The 21,030-nt window shown below is 46.3% G+C and overlaps 1 pseudogene; it reads right to left on the bottom strand.

Moving 5' to 3' along the window:
* The window catches only part of LOC135533033 (cilia- and flagella-associated protein 47-like), a 64,906-nt pseudogene that overhangs the window by 23,455 nt on the left and 20,421 nt on the right, over positions 1–21,030 (bottom strand).

Below are 21,030 nucleotides of genomic sequence, written 5' to 3'. Positions count from 1 at the left end.
AACGTAATGAAAACATAAAATAAAAATATGTGTGACGGATACCAGTCCATCTACCTTCTGAGAGAGCGTGGTAGAGAGATGAGGTTTACCTTCTGAGATAGCGTGGTAGAGAGATAAGGTTTACCTTCTGAGAGAGCGTGGTAGAGAGATGAGGTTTACCTTCTGAGAGAGCGTGGTAGAGAGATGAGGTTTACCTTCTAAGAGAGCGTGATAGAGAGATGAGGTTTACCTTCTGAGAGAGCGTGGTAGAGAGATGAGGTTTACCTTCTGAGAGAGCGTGGTAGAGAGATGAGGTTTACCTTCTGAAAGAGCGTGGTAGAGAGATGAGGTTTACCTTCTGAGATAGCGTGGTAGAGAGATGAGGTTTACCTTCTGAGAGAGCGTGGTAGAGAGATGAGATTTACCTTCTGAGAGAGCGTCGTAGAGAGATGAGGTTTACCTTCTGAGAGAGCATGGTAGAGAGATGAGGTTTACCTTCTGAGAGAGCGTGGTAGAGAGATGAGGTTTACCTTCTGAGATAGCGTGGTAGAGAGATGAGGTTTACATTCTGAGAGAGCGTGGTAGAGAGATGAGATTTACCTTCTGAGAGAGCGTGGTAGAGAGATGAGGTTTACCTTCTGAGAGAGTGTGGTAGAGAGATGAGGTTTACACTCAGAGAGCGTGGTAGAGAGATGAGGTTTACCTTCTGAGAGAGCGTGGTAGAGAGATGAGGTTTACCTTCTGAGAGAGTGTGGTAGAGAGATGAGGTTTACATTCTGAGAGAGCGTGGTAGAGAGATGAGATTTACCTTCTGAGAGAGTGTGGTAGAGAGATGAGGTTAACCTTCTGAGAGAGCGTGGTAGAGAGATGAGGTTTACCTTCTGAGAGAGCGTGGTAGAGAGATGGGGTTTGGTCCACGGGGCCAGCCAAACTGACTGAACCACTTCTGTACGGCCTGCAAGCAATCAAGCAATCACATTTAGCTATACAGCCTTTGTTCTATCAGCAGTTGTCCCAGAGTGATTTACCAGTTGTTACCTGCAGGATGCTGTGGTAGTACAACCCCTCCTCTGAGTCCTGCCCTGGAAACACTGGTATACCCTGCTGCTGCCACTGCTGCTGGTCAGTCACACCATCTGTGTCTCTCTCACCCTCTGTCTCCTTCTGGGGCCAGTCCTCCTTCCCTCTGGGTCCTGGTCCTGCACTCCCAGTCCTACTCCTGCTGTCTCCAGAGTCTGAGGACAGGTCAATATGTTTGATTCAGCTTGGAATGGGCACTCTGGGGTTATTATTTGGGATTGTGGTAGTGGTACCTTTGTAGGGGGAAGGCCCCAGTACTTCACCGTACTTCACATAGTGTATTTGACCAGGTCTGGTGTGTAGCAGTGTAGCTGTAGAGGTGTGTCTCACCAGAGGTGGAGTGATTACTGGTGGAGGAGAGGAAAGCAAAGGTGGAGGAGGAAGTGTAGCGAGAGAGAGGGCTGGGGGAGTAGCATGGCTGTAGCACCGCCTTCCCTGTCATCTGAGAGGGCCCTGATTCGCCGCTGCAGCCGCTCAGACAACCTGAGTGACAACCACATGGACCAGTTAGGGTGGGGGGTGGAAGAACAGAGATACTTAGATTAGTAGACAGTCCTCCTCAGTGTGAGTGTATGAATGCTGTACATGGTGCAGTGTGTTGTGGGTACAGAACAGGACAGCAAGACGTACCACTCTTGAGGACTATCTGTTGCTCAGAGCGGTGCAGAGCCAGGTAGGGCCACACTGTCAACAAACTGTTATCTGCTGTAGCACAGACCTCCACCCTGAACCTGAAGAGACCGACAGATAGGAGAGAAATGAATACATCATGTACAACTCTGACTAAGACAGGAGAGAGAGAGGAGGAGAGAAATGAATACATCATGTACAACTCTGACTAAGACAGGAGAGAGAGAGGAGGAGAGGAATGAATACATCATGTACAACTCTGACTAAGACAGGAGAGAGAGAGGAGGAGAGAAATGAATACATCATGTACAACTCTGACTAAGACAGGAGAGAGAGAGGAGGAGAGAAATGAATACATCATGTACAACTCTGACTAAGACAGGAGAGAGAGAGGAGGAGAGAAATGAATACATCATGTACAACTCTGACTAAGACAGGAGAGAGAGAGGAGGAGAGGAATGAATACATCATGTACAACTCTGACTAAGACAGGAGAGAGAGAGGAGGAGAGAAATGAATACATCATGTACAACTCTGACTAAGACAGGAGAGAGAGAGGAGGAGAGAAATGAATACATCATGTACAACTCTGACTAAGACAGGAGAGAGAGAGGAGGAGACAGGAGGAGAGAGAGGAGGAGAGAAATGAATACATCATGTACAACTCTGACTAAGACAGGAGAGAGAGAGGAGGAGAGAGGAGGAGAGAGAGGAGGAGAGAAATGAATACATCATGTACAACTCTGACTAAGACAGGAGAGAGAGAGGAGAGAGAGGAGGAGAGAGAGGAGGAGAGAAATGAATACATCATGTACAACTCTGACTAAGACAGGAGAGAGAGAGGAGGAGAGAAATGAATACATCATGTACAACTCTGACTAAGACAGGAGAGAGAGAGGAGGAGAGAGAGGAGGAGAGAAATGAATACATCATGTACAACTCTGGACTAAGACAGGAGAGAGAGAGGAGGAGAGACAAGGCAAGAAGGGCCTTCTATGCCATCAAAAGGAACATAAAATTCAACATACCAATTAGGTTCTGGCTAAAAAATACTTGAATCAGTCATAGAGCCCATTGGCCTTTATGGTTGTGAGGTCTGGGGTCCGCTCACCAACCAAGACTTCACAAAATGGGACAAACACCAAATTGAGACTCTGCATGCAGAATTCTGCAAAAATATCCTCAGTGTAAAACGTAAAACACCATATAATGAATGCAGAGCAGAATTAGGCCGATACCCACTAATGATCAAAATCCAGAAAAGAGCCGTTAAATTCTACAACCACCTAAAAGGAAGCGATTCCCAAACCTTCCATAACAAATCCAGCACCTACAGAGAGATGAATCTGGAGAAGAGTCCCCTAAGCAAGCTGGTCCTGGGGCTCTGTTCACAAACACAAACACACCCCACAGAGCCCTAGAACGGCAGCACAATTAGACCCAACCAAATCATGAGAAAACAAAAAGATAATTACTTGGAAAGAATTAACAAAAAAAGCAGAGCAAACTAGAATGCTGTTTGGCCCTAAACAGAGAGTACACAGTGGCAGAATACCTGACCACTGTGACTGACCCAAACTTAAGGAAAGCTTTGACTATGTACAGACTCAGTGAGCATAGCCTTGCTATTGAGAAAGGCCGCCGTAGGCAGACATGGCTCTCAAGAGAAGACAGGCTATGTGCTCACTGCCCACAAAATGAGGTGGAAACTGAGCTGCACTTTCTAACCTCCTGCCAAATGTATGACCATATTAGAGACACATATTTCCCTCAGATTACACAGGCCCACAAAGAATTCGAAAAAAATCCAATTTTGATAAACTTCCATATCTACTGGGTGAAATACCAGTGTGACATTACAGCAGCAAGATTTGGAACCTGTTACCACAAGAAAAGGGCAACCAGTGAAGAACAAACACCATTGTAAATACAACCCATATTTATGCTTATTTATTTTCCCTTGTGTACCCTTAACCATTTGTACATCGTTGCAACACTGTATATACACTGCTCAAAAAAATAACGCTAAAATAACACATCCTCGATGTGAATGAATGAAATATTCTTATTAAATACTTTTTTCTTTACATAGTTGAATGTGCTGACAACAAAATCACACAAAAATTATCCATGGAAATCAAATTTATCAACCCATGGAAGTCTGGATTTGGAGTCACACTCAAAATTAAAGTGGAAAACCACACTACAGGCTGATCCAACTTTGATGTAACGTCCTTAAAACAAGTCAAAATGAGGCTCAGTAGTGTGTGTGGCCTCCACGTGCCTGTATGACCTCCCTACAACGCCTGGGCATGCTCCTGATGAGGTGGCGGATGGTCTCCTGAGGGATCTCCTCCCAGACCTGGACTAAAGCATCCGCCAACTCCTGGACAGTCTGTGGTGCAACGTGGCGTTGGTGGATGGAGCGAGACATGATGTCCCAGATGTGCTCAATAGGATTCAGGTCTGGGGAACGGGCGGGCTAATCAATGCCTTCCTCTTGCAGGAACTGCTGACACACTCCAGCCACATGAGGTCTAGCATTGTCTTGCATTAGGAGGAACCCAGGGCCAACCGCACCAGCATATGGTCTCACAAGGGGTCTGAGGATCTCATCTCAGTACTTAATGGTAGTCAGGCTACCTCTGGCGAGCACATGGAGGGCTGTGCGGCCCCCCAAAGAAATGCCACCTCACACCATGACTGACCCACCGCCAAACCGGTCATGCTGGAGGATGTTGCAGGCAGCAGAACGTTCTCCACGGCGTCTCCAGACTCTGTCACGTCTGTCACATGTGCTCAGTGGGAACCTGCTGAAGAGCACAGGGCGCCAGTGGCGAATTTGCCAATCTTGGTGTTCTCTGGCAAATGCCAAACGTCCTGCACGGTGTTGGGCTGTAAGCACAACCCCCACCTGTGGACGTCAGGCCCTCATACCACCCTCATGGAGTCTGTTTCTGACCGTTTGAGCAGACAAATGCACATTTGTGGCCTGCTGGAGGTCAGTTTGCAGGGCTCTGGCAGTGCTCCTCCTGCTCTACCTTGCACAAAGGCGGAGGTAGCGGTCCTGCTGCTGGGTTGTTGCCCTCCTACGGCCTCCACAACGTCTCCTGATGTACTGGCCTGTCTCCTGGTAGTGCCTCTATCCTCTGGACACTACGCTGACAGACACAGCAAACCTTCTTGCCACAGCTCGCATTGATGTGCCATCCTGGATGAGCTGCACTACCTGAGCAGTTGTAGACTCCGTCTCATGCTACCACTAGAGTGAAAGCACAGCCAGCATTCAAAAGTGACCAAAACATCAGCCAGGAAGCATAGGAACTGAGAAGTGGTCTGTGGTCACGACCTGCAGAACCACTCCTTTATTGGGGGTGTCTTGCTAATTGCCTATAATTTCCACCTGTTGTCTATTCCATTTGCACAACAGCATGTGCAATTTATTGTCAATCAGTGTTGCTTCCTAAGTGGACAGTTTGATTTCACAGAAGTGTGATTGACTTGGAGTTACATTGTGTTGTTTAAGTGTTCCCTTTTTTTTTGAGCAGTGTATATATAATATGACATTTGTAATGTCTTTATTGTTTTGAAACTTCTGTTTGTGTAATGTTTACTGTTAATATTTATTGTTTATTTCACTTTTGCATATTATCTACCTAGAGAGAGAGAGAAAAGAAACAGAGAGAGAGAGAGAGAGCGAGCGAGTGAGAGAAAGAAACAGAGAGAGAAAGAGAGAGAGAGAGAAAGAAAGAGAGAGAGAGAGAGAGAAAGAAAAAACAGAGAGAGAGAGAGACAGAGAGAGAGAGACACAGCGAGAGGGAGGCAGAGAGACAGAGAGACAGAGAGAGAGAGAGAGAGAGAGAGAGAGAGAGAGAGAGAGAGAAATAAACAGAGACAGAGAGAGAGAAAGAAAGAAACAGAGAGAGAGAGAGACACACAGAGAGAGAGAGACAGAGAGACAGAGAGAGAGACAGAGAGACAGAGAGAGAGAGAGACAGAGAGAGAGAGAAAGAGAAAGACACAGAGAGAGAGAGACAGAGAGACAGAGAGAGAGAGACAGAGAGACAGAGAGAGACAGAGAGACAGAGAGACAGAGAGAGAGAGAGAGAGAGACAGAGAGAGAGAAAGAGAGACAGAGAGACAGAGAGAGAGAGAGAGAGAGACAGAGAGAGAGAAAGAGAGACAGAGAGACAGAGAGAGACAGACAGACAGAGAGAGAGAAAGAGAAAGAGAGAGAGAGAGAGAGACAGACAGACAGAGAGAGAGAAAGAGAAAGAGAGAGAGAAAGAAACAGAGAGAGATCTAGAGTGCAAAAGAGAGAGAGATAATGAACAGTATGTGTGGCTGACTGGGACGAGGTTTCCTAAGTATCCGTACCTGTTGTTGAGGTGGTCCAGGAATGTGATGTGTGAGCTGAGGTCCAGGGGCTGAGGGGAGCAGAAGGTCACTGTGCAGCTGATGGGGGTCTGGGGCTCTGTGTGGGTCTGTGGCTCTGTGTGGGTCTGGGGCTCTGTGTGGGTCTGGGGCTCTGTGTGGGTCTGGGGCTCTGTGTGGGTCTGGGGATCTGTGTGGGTCTGGGGATCTGTGTGGGTCTGGGGCTCTGTGTGGGTCTGGGGCTCTGTGTGGGTCTGGGGCTCTGTGTGGGTCTGGGGCTCTGTGTGGGTCTGGGGCTCTGTGTGGGTCTGGGGAGGGACGGTGCCGTTGTGGGGCATGCTGACTGAGAGGGGTTTCACCCGACTGCCATCCTTCAGAACCATCTCCTCCACCTCCACACGCAGACAGGAACCACTAGGGTCAGAAGGCAAAGGTCACAGAGGTGAGACTGTATTGCACTATATGGGATTTTAATATATGACTCTATAATTACTCTATAACGACTCTATAATGGGACTCTATAATGGGACTCTATAATGGGACTCTATAATGGGACTCTATAATGGGACTCTATAATGGGACTCTATTCTGTATTATTACTGTATGGAAATACAGAACTGTTTATCTGGAGCTGTAACACTGCTGGATCAGGTTATAAATACACAGGCTACCTATCAAAGCATAGAGATCATTACTGTACTACAGTAAACAGTCAGTTAGTGGGTGGAAGCCCATCATGACAGGCAGGTGGATGGGTGGTACAGACCTGGGGTACCCGGTGGGGAGCAGGAAGAGGGTGGTGGTGCAGGGTGTGTCCAGAGGGACAGGGGTGAGGAGGACTCGAGGGGGGAGGAAGGTGATGCTGGGGGGGTGAGGGGTGGCACTGAGAGATAGCACCCTGTAGGGGTGAGGAACTCCACCCTCCTCCCCCTCTGTCTCCTCCTGCCCCTCCTCAGACAGAAACAGAGGGAGGGACACCTCGATCTGACCCGCTGTCACTGGAAGAAAGAGTGAAGATGCAGAACAAAACACATTAAAAAAACAGAACCTCCATGAAATTATTCAGTAGCAGCAGGACTCTAAACATAACACCACTTTTGAGGTCTGAAAACCTGGAGTGGTGCAGAGGTCTAAGGCACTGCATCTCAGTGCTAGAGGCGTCACGACAGACCCTGGTTCGATTACAGGCTGTATCACAACCGGCCGTGATTGGGAGTCCCACAGGACGGCGCACAATTGTCCCAGAGTCGTCCGGGTTTGGCCGTCATTGTAAATAATAATTTGCTCTTAACTGACTTGTCATGTTAAATAAATAAAAAACGATGAACTTTGGAGTGTTGTTATTATTATTATATTAACTGTCCACCAAAAGTGAGCTCTGAGGGTGAGGTGAGAGAGGGGTTAACCTGGTGTGACTCTCTCAGGAGAGAGGGAGACAGTGACCGACACACACTGCAGTGGCTCCAGTGTCCCAGCGGTAGGACAGACAGTGAACAGCCCCTCATTGCTGCTGGTGCTACTGCCCCCTCCTGGTGTTACTGCAGCGCTGCAGTCAATCCTCCAGCTCACCCTCTTGTCAGACACGTTCCTCAGCTCTACGGTCTGGAGACAACAGAGGAGAAGAGCTTCCAGCTGGTTGTAGATTAGCCCAACAACACACAAACTGCCTCTCAGTTGGGAATATCAAGCTCTCTCTCTCTGCCAGCCATGAGAAACATCTGCCATTCAGAATCTACCTGCTTTAGAAGTTGGTGGAGTGGTGTGGTGACGGTAGCTACCTGAGTTTGTGAGGTAGTAGTAACTGAGCCAAAGGGCTCCAGATCAAACTGGAGACTTGATGGGGACATCTCCAGCGGGACACACAGGGCTGAGGGACACACAGGGACAGAATTTCTTAAGTGCTAATTACACAGCTCCTAAACCCCTCTTATCTTCAACCTATTGTCTTATCACAGCTCCTAAACCACTCTTATCTTCAACCTATTGTCTTATCACAGCTCCTAAACCACTCTTATTTTCAACCTATTGTCTTATCACAGCTCCTAAACCACTCTTATCTTCAACCTATTGTCTTATCTCAGCTCCTAAACCCCTCTTATCTTCAACCTATTGTCTTATCTCAGGTCCTAAACCCCTCTTATCTTCAACCTATTGTCTTATCTCAGGTCCTAAACCCCTCTTATCTTCAACCTATTGTCTTATCTCAGGTCCTAAACCACTCTTATCTTCAACCTATTTTCTTATCTCAGAGCCTTATGGAATGCTGAGTGTGTAGTGTCATTACTGTCTAGTATACTGCAGGGACAGAAACAACATAGCACATTGTGAGGTCATATGGAGTCTTACAAGTATTGGAAACAACGTTGGACGTGGATACAGTGGGAACATGTAGGTCTGAGAAATTGTGATTTCATTGATGTTTGTGGAAATGTATGTAAATGTTAAGTTGTTTCTTGTTTTTGTCTGTTGTTTGTTTACTGTCAAGGAAAAGCAGCAAGAAAAGTTTATAAAAAATAAAATAATATATATATATATATATATATATATATATATATATATATGGCTCTCAATATAAATATATATATATTAAGTATACTGCAGGGACAGAACATCTCAGTCCATCTGTTCAGGCCAATGGTTCAGGCAGGCAACTGACACTTTCGGACCCTGTATCTCCACCCCTCTAACCTGTGGCCTGCACCCTGCATGAGAGCGTCTCCATGGCGATGGGCAGCGGGCGCGGGGTGACGATGTGTTGGTCCCGGGAAGAGGAGGACTTGGGGACAGAGCTGGGAGGGGCGGAGGAGGAGGAAGAGGAGGAGGGAGGCATGCCCACACCGTTGACCGTCACAGGCAGGTTGAAGTCATACGCTGCCACCTGCAGGACAAACATAGGAACTACCGACTGATAGAGATGGGATGGGGTTTGGGTCAGTTCAGTTTGGTGTAATGGTGAGGTTAGGATCATGATTATGGTGGGGAGAACTTATGTCTCTGTGTTCAGGGAAAACATGTCTATTATAAACACAGATGTAGGTGGAGTACTGTGGAAGGTGATTGATGTGTTGGTGATTAATAGACACAGATAGATGTAGGTGGAGTACTGTGGAAGGTGGTTGATGTGTTGGTGATTAATAGACACAGATAGATGTAGGTGGAGTACTGTGGAAGGTGGTTGATGTGTTGGTGATTAATAGACACAGATAGATGTAGGTGGAGTACTGTGGAAGGTGGTTGATGTGTTGGTGATTAATAGACACAGATAGATGTAGGTGGAGTACTGTGGAAGGTGGTTGATGTGTTGGTGATTAATAGACACAGATAGATGTAGGTGGAGTACTGTGGAAGGTGATTGATGTGTTGGTGATTAATAGACACAGATAGATGTAGGTGGAGTACTGTGGAAGGTGGTTGATGTGTTGGTGATTAATAGACACAGATAGATGTAGGTGGAGTACTGTGGAAGGTGATTGATGTGTTGGTGATTAATAGACACAGATAGATGTAGGTGGAGTACTGTGGAAGGTGGTTGATGTGTTGGTGATTAATAGACACAGATAGATGTAGGTGGAGTACTGTGGAAGGTGGTTGATGTGTTGGTGATTAATAGACACAGATAGATGTAGGTGGAGTACTGTGGAAGGTGGTTGATGTGTTGGTGATTAATAGACACAGATAGATGTAGGTGGAGTACTGTGGAAGGTGGTTGATGTGTTGGTGATTAATAGACACAGATAGATGTAGGTGGAGTACTGTGGAAGGTGATTGATGTGTTGGTGATTAATAGACACAGATAGATGTAGGTGGAGTACTGTGGAAGGTGGTTGATGTGTTGGTGATTAATAGACACAGATAGATGTAGGTGGAGTACTGTGGAAGGTGATTGATGTGTTGGTGATTAATAGACACAGATAGATGTAGGTGGAGTACTGTGGAAGGTGGTTGATGTGTTGGTGATTAATAGACACAGATAGATGTAGGTGGAGTACTGTGGAAGGTGGTTGATGTGTTGGTGATTAATAGACACAGATAGATGTAGGTGGAGTACTGTGGAAGGTGGTTGATGTGTTGGTGATTAATAGACACAGATAGATGTAGGTGGAGTACTGTGGAAGGTGGTTGATGTGTTGGTGATTAATAGACACAGATAGATGTAGGTGGAGTACTGTGGAAGGTGGTTGATGTGTTGGTGATTAATAGACACAGATAGATGTAGGTGGAGTACTGTGGAAGGTGATTGATGTGTTGGTGATTAATAGACACAGATAGATGTAGGTGGAGTACTGTGGAAGGTGGTTGATGTGTTGGTGATTAATAGACACAGATAGATGTAGGTGGAGTACTGTGGAAGGTGATTGATGTGTTGGTGATTAATAGACACAGATAGATGTAGGTGGAGTACTGTGGAAGGTGGTTGATGTGTTGGTGATTAATAAACACAGATAGATGTAGGTGGAGTACTGTGGAAGGTGGTTGATGTGTTGGTGATTAATAAACATAGATGTAGGTGGAGTACTGTGGAAGGTGGTTGATGTGTTGGTGATTAATAGGTGAAAATGAGTATAGATGAGGGATAATGAAAACAGAGGAGGGAGGACGGAGCCCTTACTTGTTTAGGGGAGAACACCAGGCAACACTGGGCAGTCTGCTGCCCCTGTAGGTCCATCACAAACACGTCTGGCTCCTGGCTCGTACCTGTAACACACCAACACCTGGCTCTCAATATTAGGCCTGCAGTTTAGTAATCCATACATCTAAATTGAACTAGGCTGACAGTTTATGACAGTCTATCTTCTCAGAGCATTTCAGTCACAGTCAATTTGTCTATCAATCAATCAATCAAATACATACCTGCAGAGTGTGGAGGGAGGTGGATGGTGAAGTCAGTGTGTTCTGACAGGTCAAACTGGACCCGGGCCAGGGCAGAGGATCGGTTCCTCAGGGAGAACGGAACGCCACGACTGGAACCAGAATACACCCCGTGGAACAGGAAGGATGTCTGAGAGGAGGAGGAGGAGGAGGAGGATAACAAAGATGGAGAGATGTTTCTGAGAGGAGGAGGAGGAGGATAACTAAGATGGAGAGATGTTTCTGAGAGGAGGAGGAGGAGGAGGATAAGTAAGACGGAGAGATGTTTCTGAGAGGAGGAGGAGGAGGAGGAGGAGGAGGAGGAGGAGGATAACTAAGATGGAGAGATGTTTCTGAGAGGAGGAGGAGGAGGATAACTAAGATGGAGAGATGTTTCTGAGAGGAGGAGGATAACTAAGATGGAGAGATGTTTCTGAGAGGAGGAGGAGGAGGAGGAGGAGGATAACTAAGATGGAGAGATGTTTCTGAGAGGAGGAGGAGGAGGATAACTAAGATGGAGAGATGTTTCTGAGAGGAGGAGGAGGAGGATAACTAAGATGGAGAGATGTTTCTGAGAGGAGGAGGAGGAGGATAACTAAGATGGAGAGATGTTTCTGAGAGGAGCAGGAGGAGGATAAGTACGATGGAGAGATGTTTGAGAGGAGGAGGAGGAGGATAACTAAGATGGAGAGATGTTTCTGAGAGGAGGAGGAGGATAACTAAGATGGAGAGATGTTTCTGAGAGGAGGAGGAGGATAACTAAGATGGAGAGATGTTTCTGAGAGGAGGAGGAGGAGGATAACTAAGATGGAGAGATGTTTCTGAGAGGAGGAGGAGGAGGATAACTAAGATGGAGAGATGTTTCTGAGAGGAGGAGGAGGAGGATAAGTACGATGGAGAGATGTTTGAGAGGAGGAGGAGGAGGATAACTAAGATGGAGAGATGTTTCTGAGAGGAGGAGGAGGAGGATAAGTACGATGGAGAGATGTTTGAGAGGAGGAGGAGGAGGATAACTAAGATGGAGAGATGTTTCTGAGAGGAGGAGGAGGATAACTAAGATGGAGAGATGTTTCTGAGAGGAGGAGGAGGATAACTAAGATGGAGAGATGTTTCTGAGAGGAGGAGGAGGAGGATAACTAAGATGGAGAGATGTTTCAGAGAGGAGGAGGAGGAGGATAAGTAAGATGGAGAGATGTTTCAGAGAGGAGGAGGAGGAGGAGGAGGAGGAGGAGGATAACTAAGATGGAGAGATGTTTCTGAGAGGAGGAGGAGGATAACTAAGATGGAGAGATGTTTCTGAGAGGAGGAATATTTAAGGAGTCTAAATATTTTACAGACCGAGTTGAATGTTTTGATTTCTGACTGTGGCAATAAAAACAGCAATGAACAGCTCAGCTCTGTTCTGCTCTCTGAAAATGAACAGCTCAGCTCTGTTCTGCTCTCTGAAAATGAACAGCTCAGCTCTGTTCTGCTCTCTGAAAATGAACAGCTCAGCTCTGTTCTGCTCTCTGAAAATGAACAGCTCAGCTCTGTTCTGCTCTCTGAAAATGAACAGCTCAGCTCTGTTCTGCTCTCTGAAAATGAACAGCTCAGCTCAGCTCTGCTCTCTGAAAATGAACAGCTCAGCTCTGCTCTCTGAAAATGAACAGCTCAGCTCTGCTCTCTGAAAATGAAAGAATGAAAAGGGAGGATCCAGTTAAAGGAGAGGGAGGATCCAGTTAAAGGAGAGGGAGGATCCAGTTAAAGGAGAGGGAGGATCCAGTTAAAGGAGAGGGAGGATCCAGTTAAAGGAGAGGGAGGATCCAGTTAAAGGAGAGGGAGGATCCAGTTAAAGGAGAGGGAGGATCCAGTTAAAGGAGAGGGAGGATCCAGTTAAAGGAGAGGAAGGATCCAGTTAAAGGAGAGGAAGGATCCAGTTAAAGGAGAGGGAGGATCCAGTTAAAGGAGAGGGAGAATCCAGTTAAAGGAGAGGAAGGATCCAGTTAAAGGAGAGGAAGGATCCAGTTAAAGGAGAGGAAGGATCCAGTTAAAGGAGAGGGAGGATCCAGTTAAAGGAGAGGGAGAATCCAGTTAAAGGAGAGGGAGGATCCAGTTAAAGGAGAGGGAGGATCCAGTTAAAGGAGAGGGAGGATCCAGTTAAAGGAGAGGAGGATCCAGTTAAAGGAGAGGAGGATCCAGTTAAAGGAGAGGGAGGATCCAGTTAAAGGAGAGGGAGGATCCAGTTAAAGGAGAGGGAGGATCCAGTTAAAGGAGAGGGAGGATCCAGTTAAAGGAGAGGGAGGATCCAGTTAAAGGAGAGGGAGGATCCAGTTGGATCCAGCTGTAAGCGTGGCCTGCCCTCTTAAAGCCTGCGTGGCCCAGCAGCTCATTCTACAGAGCCCAGCTAAGGGGCTGAGACAAACACTCCAAAGAAAAACATGTCAATTCTCATTTGTTTTTTGAAAGAACTGCCCATTGCAAAAAGGAAAAAGAACTACTCACACACAAAAAGTTGTCTATTTTTGTGTGTGAACCACCTGCTCATTTCAAGGCAGTGAACACCACCACATTCATCTTGTTCTGTTGGAAAAGGGGTTTCCATTCATTTCAAAACAGGAAGCAGCAGACTTTGTTGTTATGATAAATTGGTACGGATTGTTTGTTTTCCACAACTCAGCAGAAAAGGACTAGAGACTGCTGTAGTGTGCTCCTGACAGGGCATATTCAGGACACGCTGTTATGCTCTGCTGTTCTGTGTGTTTCGTACACAGACACACAACTGTACATACACACACACACACACACACACACACACACACACACACACACACACACACACACACACACACACACACACACACACACACACACACACACACACCTGGATTTCTGAATAAATTGGTCATCACATTTGATCTGATCTTCATCTTAGTCATAACAACAGACAACACAGTGTGCTTAAACTAATAACACACCAATTATTGTATTTTTCTTGTCTATATTGATTACATCATTTAAACATTTGCAGTGTAGGTTGGAAAAGGTATGAGAACCCCCAGGCTAATGACTTCTCCAGAAGATAACTGGAGTCAGGAGTCAGCTAACCTGGAGTCCAATCAATGAGACGAGTTTGGAGATGTTGGTTAGAGCTGCCCTGCCCTATTAAAAACACTCACAAATTTTGAGTTTGCTTTTCACAAGAAGCATTGCCTGATGGGAACAATGCCTCGAACAAGAGAGATCTCAGAAGACCTAATTGTTGACTTGCATAAAGATGGAAAGGGTTACAAAAGTATCTCTAAAAGCCTTGATGTTCATCAGTTCACAGTAAGACAACTTGTCTATAAGTGGAGAAAGTGCAGCCCTGTTGCTACAGGAGAGTCCGTCCTGCAAAGATGACTGCAAGAGCACAGAGCAGAATGCTCAATGAGGTTAAGAAGAATCCTAGAGTGTCAGCTAAAGACTTACAGAAATCTCTGGAACACGCTAACATCTCTGTTGACGAGTCTACGGTACGTAAAACACTAAACAAGATGGTGTTCATGGGAGGACACCACGGAAGAAGCCACTGCTGTCTCAATAAAAACAATGCAGCACATTTGAAGTTAACAAAAGAGCATCTGGATGTTCCACAGCGCTTCTGGCAAAATATTCTGTGGACAGATGAAACTACAGTTGAGTTGTTTGGAAGGAACACACACCATTATGTGTGGAGAGAAAAGGCACATTGTTTGTGTGTTATTAGTTTAAGCACACTATGTTTGTCAATTGTTGTGACTTAGATGAAGATCAAATGTTATGAAAAATGTATGCAGAAATCCAGGTTTCTCCAAAGGGTTCACATATTTTTTCTTGCAACTGTACATATACACACACACACACACACACACACACACACACACACACACACACACACACACACACACACGTACATACATACACACACACACACATACATACATACACATACATACGTACACACATACATACATATACACACACACACACACACACACACACACATACATATGAACTCACCACGTTGATGTTCACCGGGGGGTCACATATGAACCCACCACGTTGATGTCCACCAGGGGGGTCGACATATGAACTCACCAAGTTGATGTCCACCAGTGGGGGGGGGGGGTCGACATATGAACTCACCACGTTGATGTCCACCAGTGGGGGGGTCCACATATGAACTCACCACGTTGATGTCCACCAGTGGGGGGGGGGGTCCACATATGAACTCACCACGTTGATGTCCACCAGGGGGGGGTCCACATATGAACTCACCACGTTTATGTCCACCAGGGGGGTCCACATATGAACTCACCACGTTTATGTCCACCAGGGGGGGTCCACATATGAACTCACCACGTTTATGTCCACCAGGGGGGGCTCGACCGACCCGCCCACTCTCAGCTCCAGAGATTTCATGTTCCTTAGAGCGATCTGCAACACACACCTCGTTAGACAAGCTCATCCATCATGACTATCTAGGTTTCTGAAATAATGACAGGTAAGACTAGAGGTTATTTAGGTTTCTGAAATAATGACAGGTAAGACTAGAGGTTATTTAGGTTTCTGAAATAATGACAGGTAAGACTAGAGGTTATTTAGGTTTCTGAAATAATGACAGGTAAGACTAGAAGTTATTTAGTTTTCAGAAATAAATCTACTGTAACTCTACTGTACTGAATCTACTGTAGTTGTCTAATCTACTGTAGTTGTCTAATCTACTGTAGGTGTCTAATCTAATGTAGGTGTCTAATCTACTGTAGTTGTCTAATCTAATATAGGTGTCTAATCTACAGTAGGTGTCTAATCTACTGTAGTTGTCTAATCTACTGTAGTTGTCTAATCTACTGTAGGTGTCTAATCTTTATAATATGTTGTGTGTTTGTAGAGACTTTATGATATGTTGTGTGTCTGTAGAGACTTTACGATATGTTGTGTGTCTGTTTCCTTCACCTCCACTCTGGTGTCAAACTTCATGACAGCTCCGGGGTTGAGGTGCACCTGGACCTCTGCCTGCCCCCCCACAGGTACCACACCCTCGGTGGGGGTCACCACCATGCCAGGCAGGGGGTACACGTCCAACACCTGATACCCACACACACACACACACACACACACACACACACACACACACACACACACACACACACACACACACACACACGCACACGCGCTATACCTCTATAAAACACACACACAAGTATAAACGGTACAAAGACCCGGTGTGGAGTGTGAACCTGGAAGTAGGCATGGTTGTGTCCTGTGTTGTGTAGCGTTGCGGTCCTGACGGAGGGGAAGATGAGAGGTACTGATCCAAACACCAGATGTTTCTCAGCCAGCTGCACACTGGATGAACCAAGCTGGAGGGAGGAGAATGGGATCTCTCTCTACATTAACAAACACAGGAACCTCAACTACAGAAACACACAGATACACACACACCTTGGCCAGACATCGTAGCTGTGCGGTGTTTCCCTGGTGAACACACAGGTCAAACTGTCCCTCCAGAGGAGAGGAGAAAGAGGGATGCCACATCACCTCACAGTCTAACTCCCTGTAGGCCTCCACAGTACCTGGCAGAGAGAAGAGGGGGGAGGAAGAGAGAGGGAGGGGGTGGGAGGGAGAGAGAAGGAGGGAGAGAGAGAGAGGGAGGGAGAGAGAGAGAGAGGGTGGTAGGGAGAGAGAGAGGGTGGTAGGGAGAGAGAAGGAGGGAGAGAGAGAGAGGGGGTGGGAGGGAGAGAGAGGGAGGAAGAGAGAGAGGGGGGGGTGGGAGGGAGAGAGAAGGAGGGAGAGAGAGAGAGGGTGGTAGGGAGAGAGAAGGAGGGAGAGAGAGAGAGGGGGTGGGAGGGAGAGAGAGCGATACTAGAGACACGTACATCCCCACACAGAACATATAGAGACTAGACTACAGTACATCCCCACACAGAACATATAGAGACTAGACTACAGTACATCACCATACAGAACATATAGAGACTAGACTACAGTACATCACCAAACAGAACATATAGAAGACTAGACTACAGTACATATAGAAGACTAGACTACAGTACATCACCAAACAGAACATATAGAAGACTAGACTACAGTACATATAGAAGACTAGACTACAGAACATCACCATACAGTACATATAGAAGACTAGACTACAGTACATCACCATACAGTACATATAGAAGACTAGACTACAGTACATCACCATACAGTACATATAGAGACTAGACTACAGAACATCACCATACAGTACATATAGAGACTAGACTACAGTACATCACCATACAGAACATATAGAGACTAGACTACAGTACATCACCATACAGTACATATAGAGACTAGACTACAGTACATCACCATACAGTACATACAGTGGGGAGAACAAGTATTTGATACACTCCCGATTTTGCAGGTTTTCCTATCCCAGAACTACAGGGCAGGACCGGGTCAATGACCTGAAGAGAGCTGGGACCACAGTCTCAAAGAAAACCATTAGTAACACACTACACCGTCATGGATTAAAATCCTGCAGCGCACATAATGTCCCCCTGCTCAAGCCAGCGCATGTCGAGGCCCGTCTGAAGTTTGCCGATGACAATCTGGATGATCCATAGGAGGAATGCGAGAAGGTCATGTGGTCTGATGAGACAAAAATAGAGCTTTTTGGTCTAAACTCCACTAGCCGTGTTTGGAGGAAGAAGAGGGATGAGTACAACCCCAAGAACACCATACCAACCGTGAAGCATGGAGGTGGATACATCATTCTTTGGGGTTGCTTTTCTGCAAAGGGGACAGGACGACTGCACCGTATTGAGGGGGGATGGGGCCATGTATCGCGAGATCTTGGCCAACAACCTCCTTCCCTCAGTAAGAACATTGAAGATGGGTCGTGGCTGGGTCTTCCAGCATGACAACAACCCGAAACACACAGCCAGGGCAACTAAGGAGTGGCTCCGTAAGAAGCATCTCAAGGTCCTGAAGTGGCCTAGCCATTCTCCAGATCTGAACCCAATAGAAAATATTTGTAGGGAGCTGAAAGTCCGTATTTCCCAAAGACAGCTCCGAAACCTGAAGGATCTGGAGAAGGTCTGTATGGAGGAGTGGGCCAAAATCCCTGCTGCAGTGTGTGCAAACCTGGTCAAGATCTACAGGAAACGTATGATCTCTGTAATTGCAAACAAAGGTTTCTGTACCAAATATTAAGTTCTGCTTTTCTGATGTATCAAATACTTATGTCATGCAATAAAATGCAAATTAATTACTTATCATACAATGTGATTTTCTGTATTTTTGTTTTAGATTCCGTCTCTCACAGTTGAAGTGTACCTATGATAAAAAGTACAGACCTCTACATGCTTTGTAAGTTGGAAAACCTGCAAAATCGGCAGTGTATCAAATACTTGTTCTCCCCACTGTATAGAAGACTAGACTACAGTACATATAGAAGACTAGATTACAGTACATCACCATACAGAACATATAGAAGACTAGACCACAGTACATCACCATACATAACATATAGAAGACTAGACTATAGTGCATCACCATACAGTACATATAGAAGACTAGACTACAGAACATATAGAAGACTAGACTACAGAACATATAGAAGACTAGACTACAGTACATCACCATACAGAACATATAGAAGACTAGACTACAGTACATATAGAAGGCTAGACTACAGTACATATAGAAGACTAGACTACAGTACATCACCATACAGAACATATAGAAGACTAGACTACAGAACATATAGAAGACTAGACTACAGAACATATAGAAGACTAGACTACAGTACATCACCATACAGAACATATAGAAGACTAGACTACAGTACATCACCATACAGAACATATAGAAGACGACAGTAGCGTGTGGTTTTGATAAGGCCCAGAGCAGCAGCCTACCTGTGGCTGGGCGTATGGAGAAGGCCAGGCCCGTCTCTGTGATGATGGGCCTCCAGGTGAAGTCAGCCGGGTGGTTCCTGGGGTTGACCAGGGTCACAGTACCCCTGTAGCCCGACTGGGCCAGGTAGCTGGGGGAAGGGGACAGGACCACCTGGCTCTGGGACAGCTGGAGGACCACAGGGACCAGCTGGGACTGAACCAGGACATGGCTCCGGTGATGACTATTCACCGTGTAGCAGATTGACCTGGGAGACGGAATCTACCAGTCAAATGGCAGCCAGCCAGTCAGATCATCAAGCAATAACAATTGGACTACATTTGGTTGGTCAATTATCAATTTAGGAAACCTCTATATATAAAGAGAGAGAGAGAGAGAGAGATCGAGAGCGAGAGCAAGAGAGATCGAGAGCAAGAGAGATCGAGAGCAAGAGAGAGAGAGAGAGCGAGAGCAAGAGAGAGAGAGAGAGTGAGACAGAGACAGACAACCAGCCACACACAGAGTGACTAACTTGTGGAACTTTCCCAGCTTGGTGCTCTCTAAGACGAGGGGCAGGGTGGCTCTGGAGAGGGGGGGCAGGACGTGGGACAGGGGGCTGGAGCGCTGCAGCTCAGGACAGCAGTCTAACTCCAGCTGCACCCACACATACACCTGCAGGTTGTTCACCAGGTCCAGGTTCCTCACACACACTGAGGCCACACACACCTCACCAAAATCTATTAAGGACGGGCCTGGAAGGGGAGGAGGGGAAACCAAACTCTGATTCACATCTTTAAAATGCTAATTTTGTGAATATTCTCTTCATCAGCCATGGGAGGGACAAGAGGGCTTAAGATTCCTAATGCAAACAAAGACTGCATGCGTTTCTCACCTATGACTACTTGGTGAAGCTGCTGAACTGTCAGGGTGCGACTGCAGTCTGCCACCTCCTGGTTGGTGGAGGGTAGTGCATTGATGCCCTCTGTCACCTGGACAGCAGAGGGTTAAAGAATGATAGAGAAAGAGGAATACCATACAGTCAGTCAGGAAACACCAGATACAGAATGATAAAGGGAGGGGAGTGTATACAGTCAGTCTGGAAACACCAGATACAGAATGATAAAGGGAGGGGAGTGTATACAGTCAGTCAGGAAACACCAGATACAGAATGATAAAGGGAGTGGATTGTATACAGTCAGTCAGGAAACACCAGATACAGAATGATAAAGGGAGGGGATTGTATACAGTCAGTCTGGAAACACCAGATACAGAATGATAAAGGGAGGGGAGTGTATACAGTCAGTCTGGAAACACCAGATACAGAATGATAAAGGGAGGGGAGTGTATACAGTCAGTCAGGAAACACCAGATACAGAATGATAAAGGGAGTGGATTGTATACAGTCAGTCTGGAAACACCAGATACAGAATGATAAAGGGAGGGGATTGCAGACAGTCAGTCAGGAAACACCAGATACAGAATGATAAAGGGAGGGGAGTGTATACAGTCAGTCAGGAAACACCAGATACAGAATGATAAAGGGAGGGGATTGTATACAGTCAGTCTGGAAACACCAGATACAGAATGATAAAGGGAGGGGATTGCAGACAGTCAGTCAGGAAACACCAGATACAGAATGATAAAGGGAGGGGAGTGTATACAGTCAGTCAGGAAACACCAGATACAGAATGATAAAGGGAGGGGATTGTATACAGTCAGTCAGGAAACACCAGATACAGAATGATAAAGGGAGGGGATTGCAGAGGCTAAAACAGGTAACTGTAGACTTTAGAGGACCCATGAAAAATGGTTTACCAGAGACTTTAAACACCCTGCTTTACCTGCCATACCTGTCTGAATCTGGACCTGGTCTCCATGGCAGCCAGCATACAGGTGGTCAATAGCTGGCTATGTCCCTGGTCGACGCTATGCCCCTCCTGGCTGTGATTGGACTCCAGGTCCCTCAGAGAGAGCTGGGGGGTGAGGAGCCCTGCGGCAGGCCGGAGCCCAATGTCTATGTTGTCCTCCACCTCACCATGCAGCCTGAGCATACATATGGAAAACATCGTCAGATACCGCCTTGTTGTCAGCCTACAGCACATAGAGGGGATTTTATTCAACTGGCCAGGTTGCACTGGGGTATGGCGCGTCACGTGACTGGGCGAAGCTGGTGAGGGAGGCGCGCTCTGCTCATATTATCAACGAGTCAGCGTGATGCATCGTTCAGGAACATCTATT

This window comes from Oncorhynchus masou, unplaced genomic scaffold, assembly GCF_036934945.1.
Source record: "Oncorhynchus masou masou isolate Uvic2021 unplaced genomic scaffold, UVic_Omas_1.1 unplaced_scaffold_2170, whole genome shotgun sequence".
Lineage (NCBI taxonomy): Eukaryota > Metazoa > Chordata > Actinopteri > Salmoniformes > Salmonidae > Oncorhynchus > Oncorhynchus masou.
The sequence above is the reverse complement of the archived record's forward strand: the minus strand, read 5'-3'. Positions and strand labels throughout refer to the sequence as shown.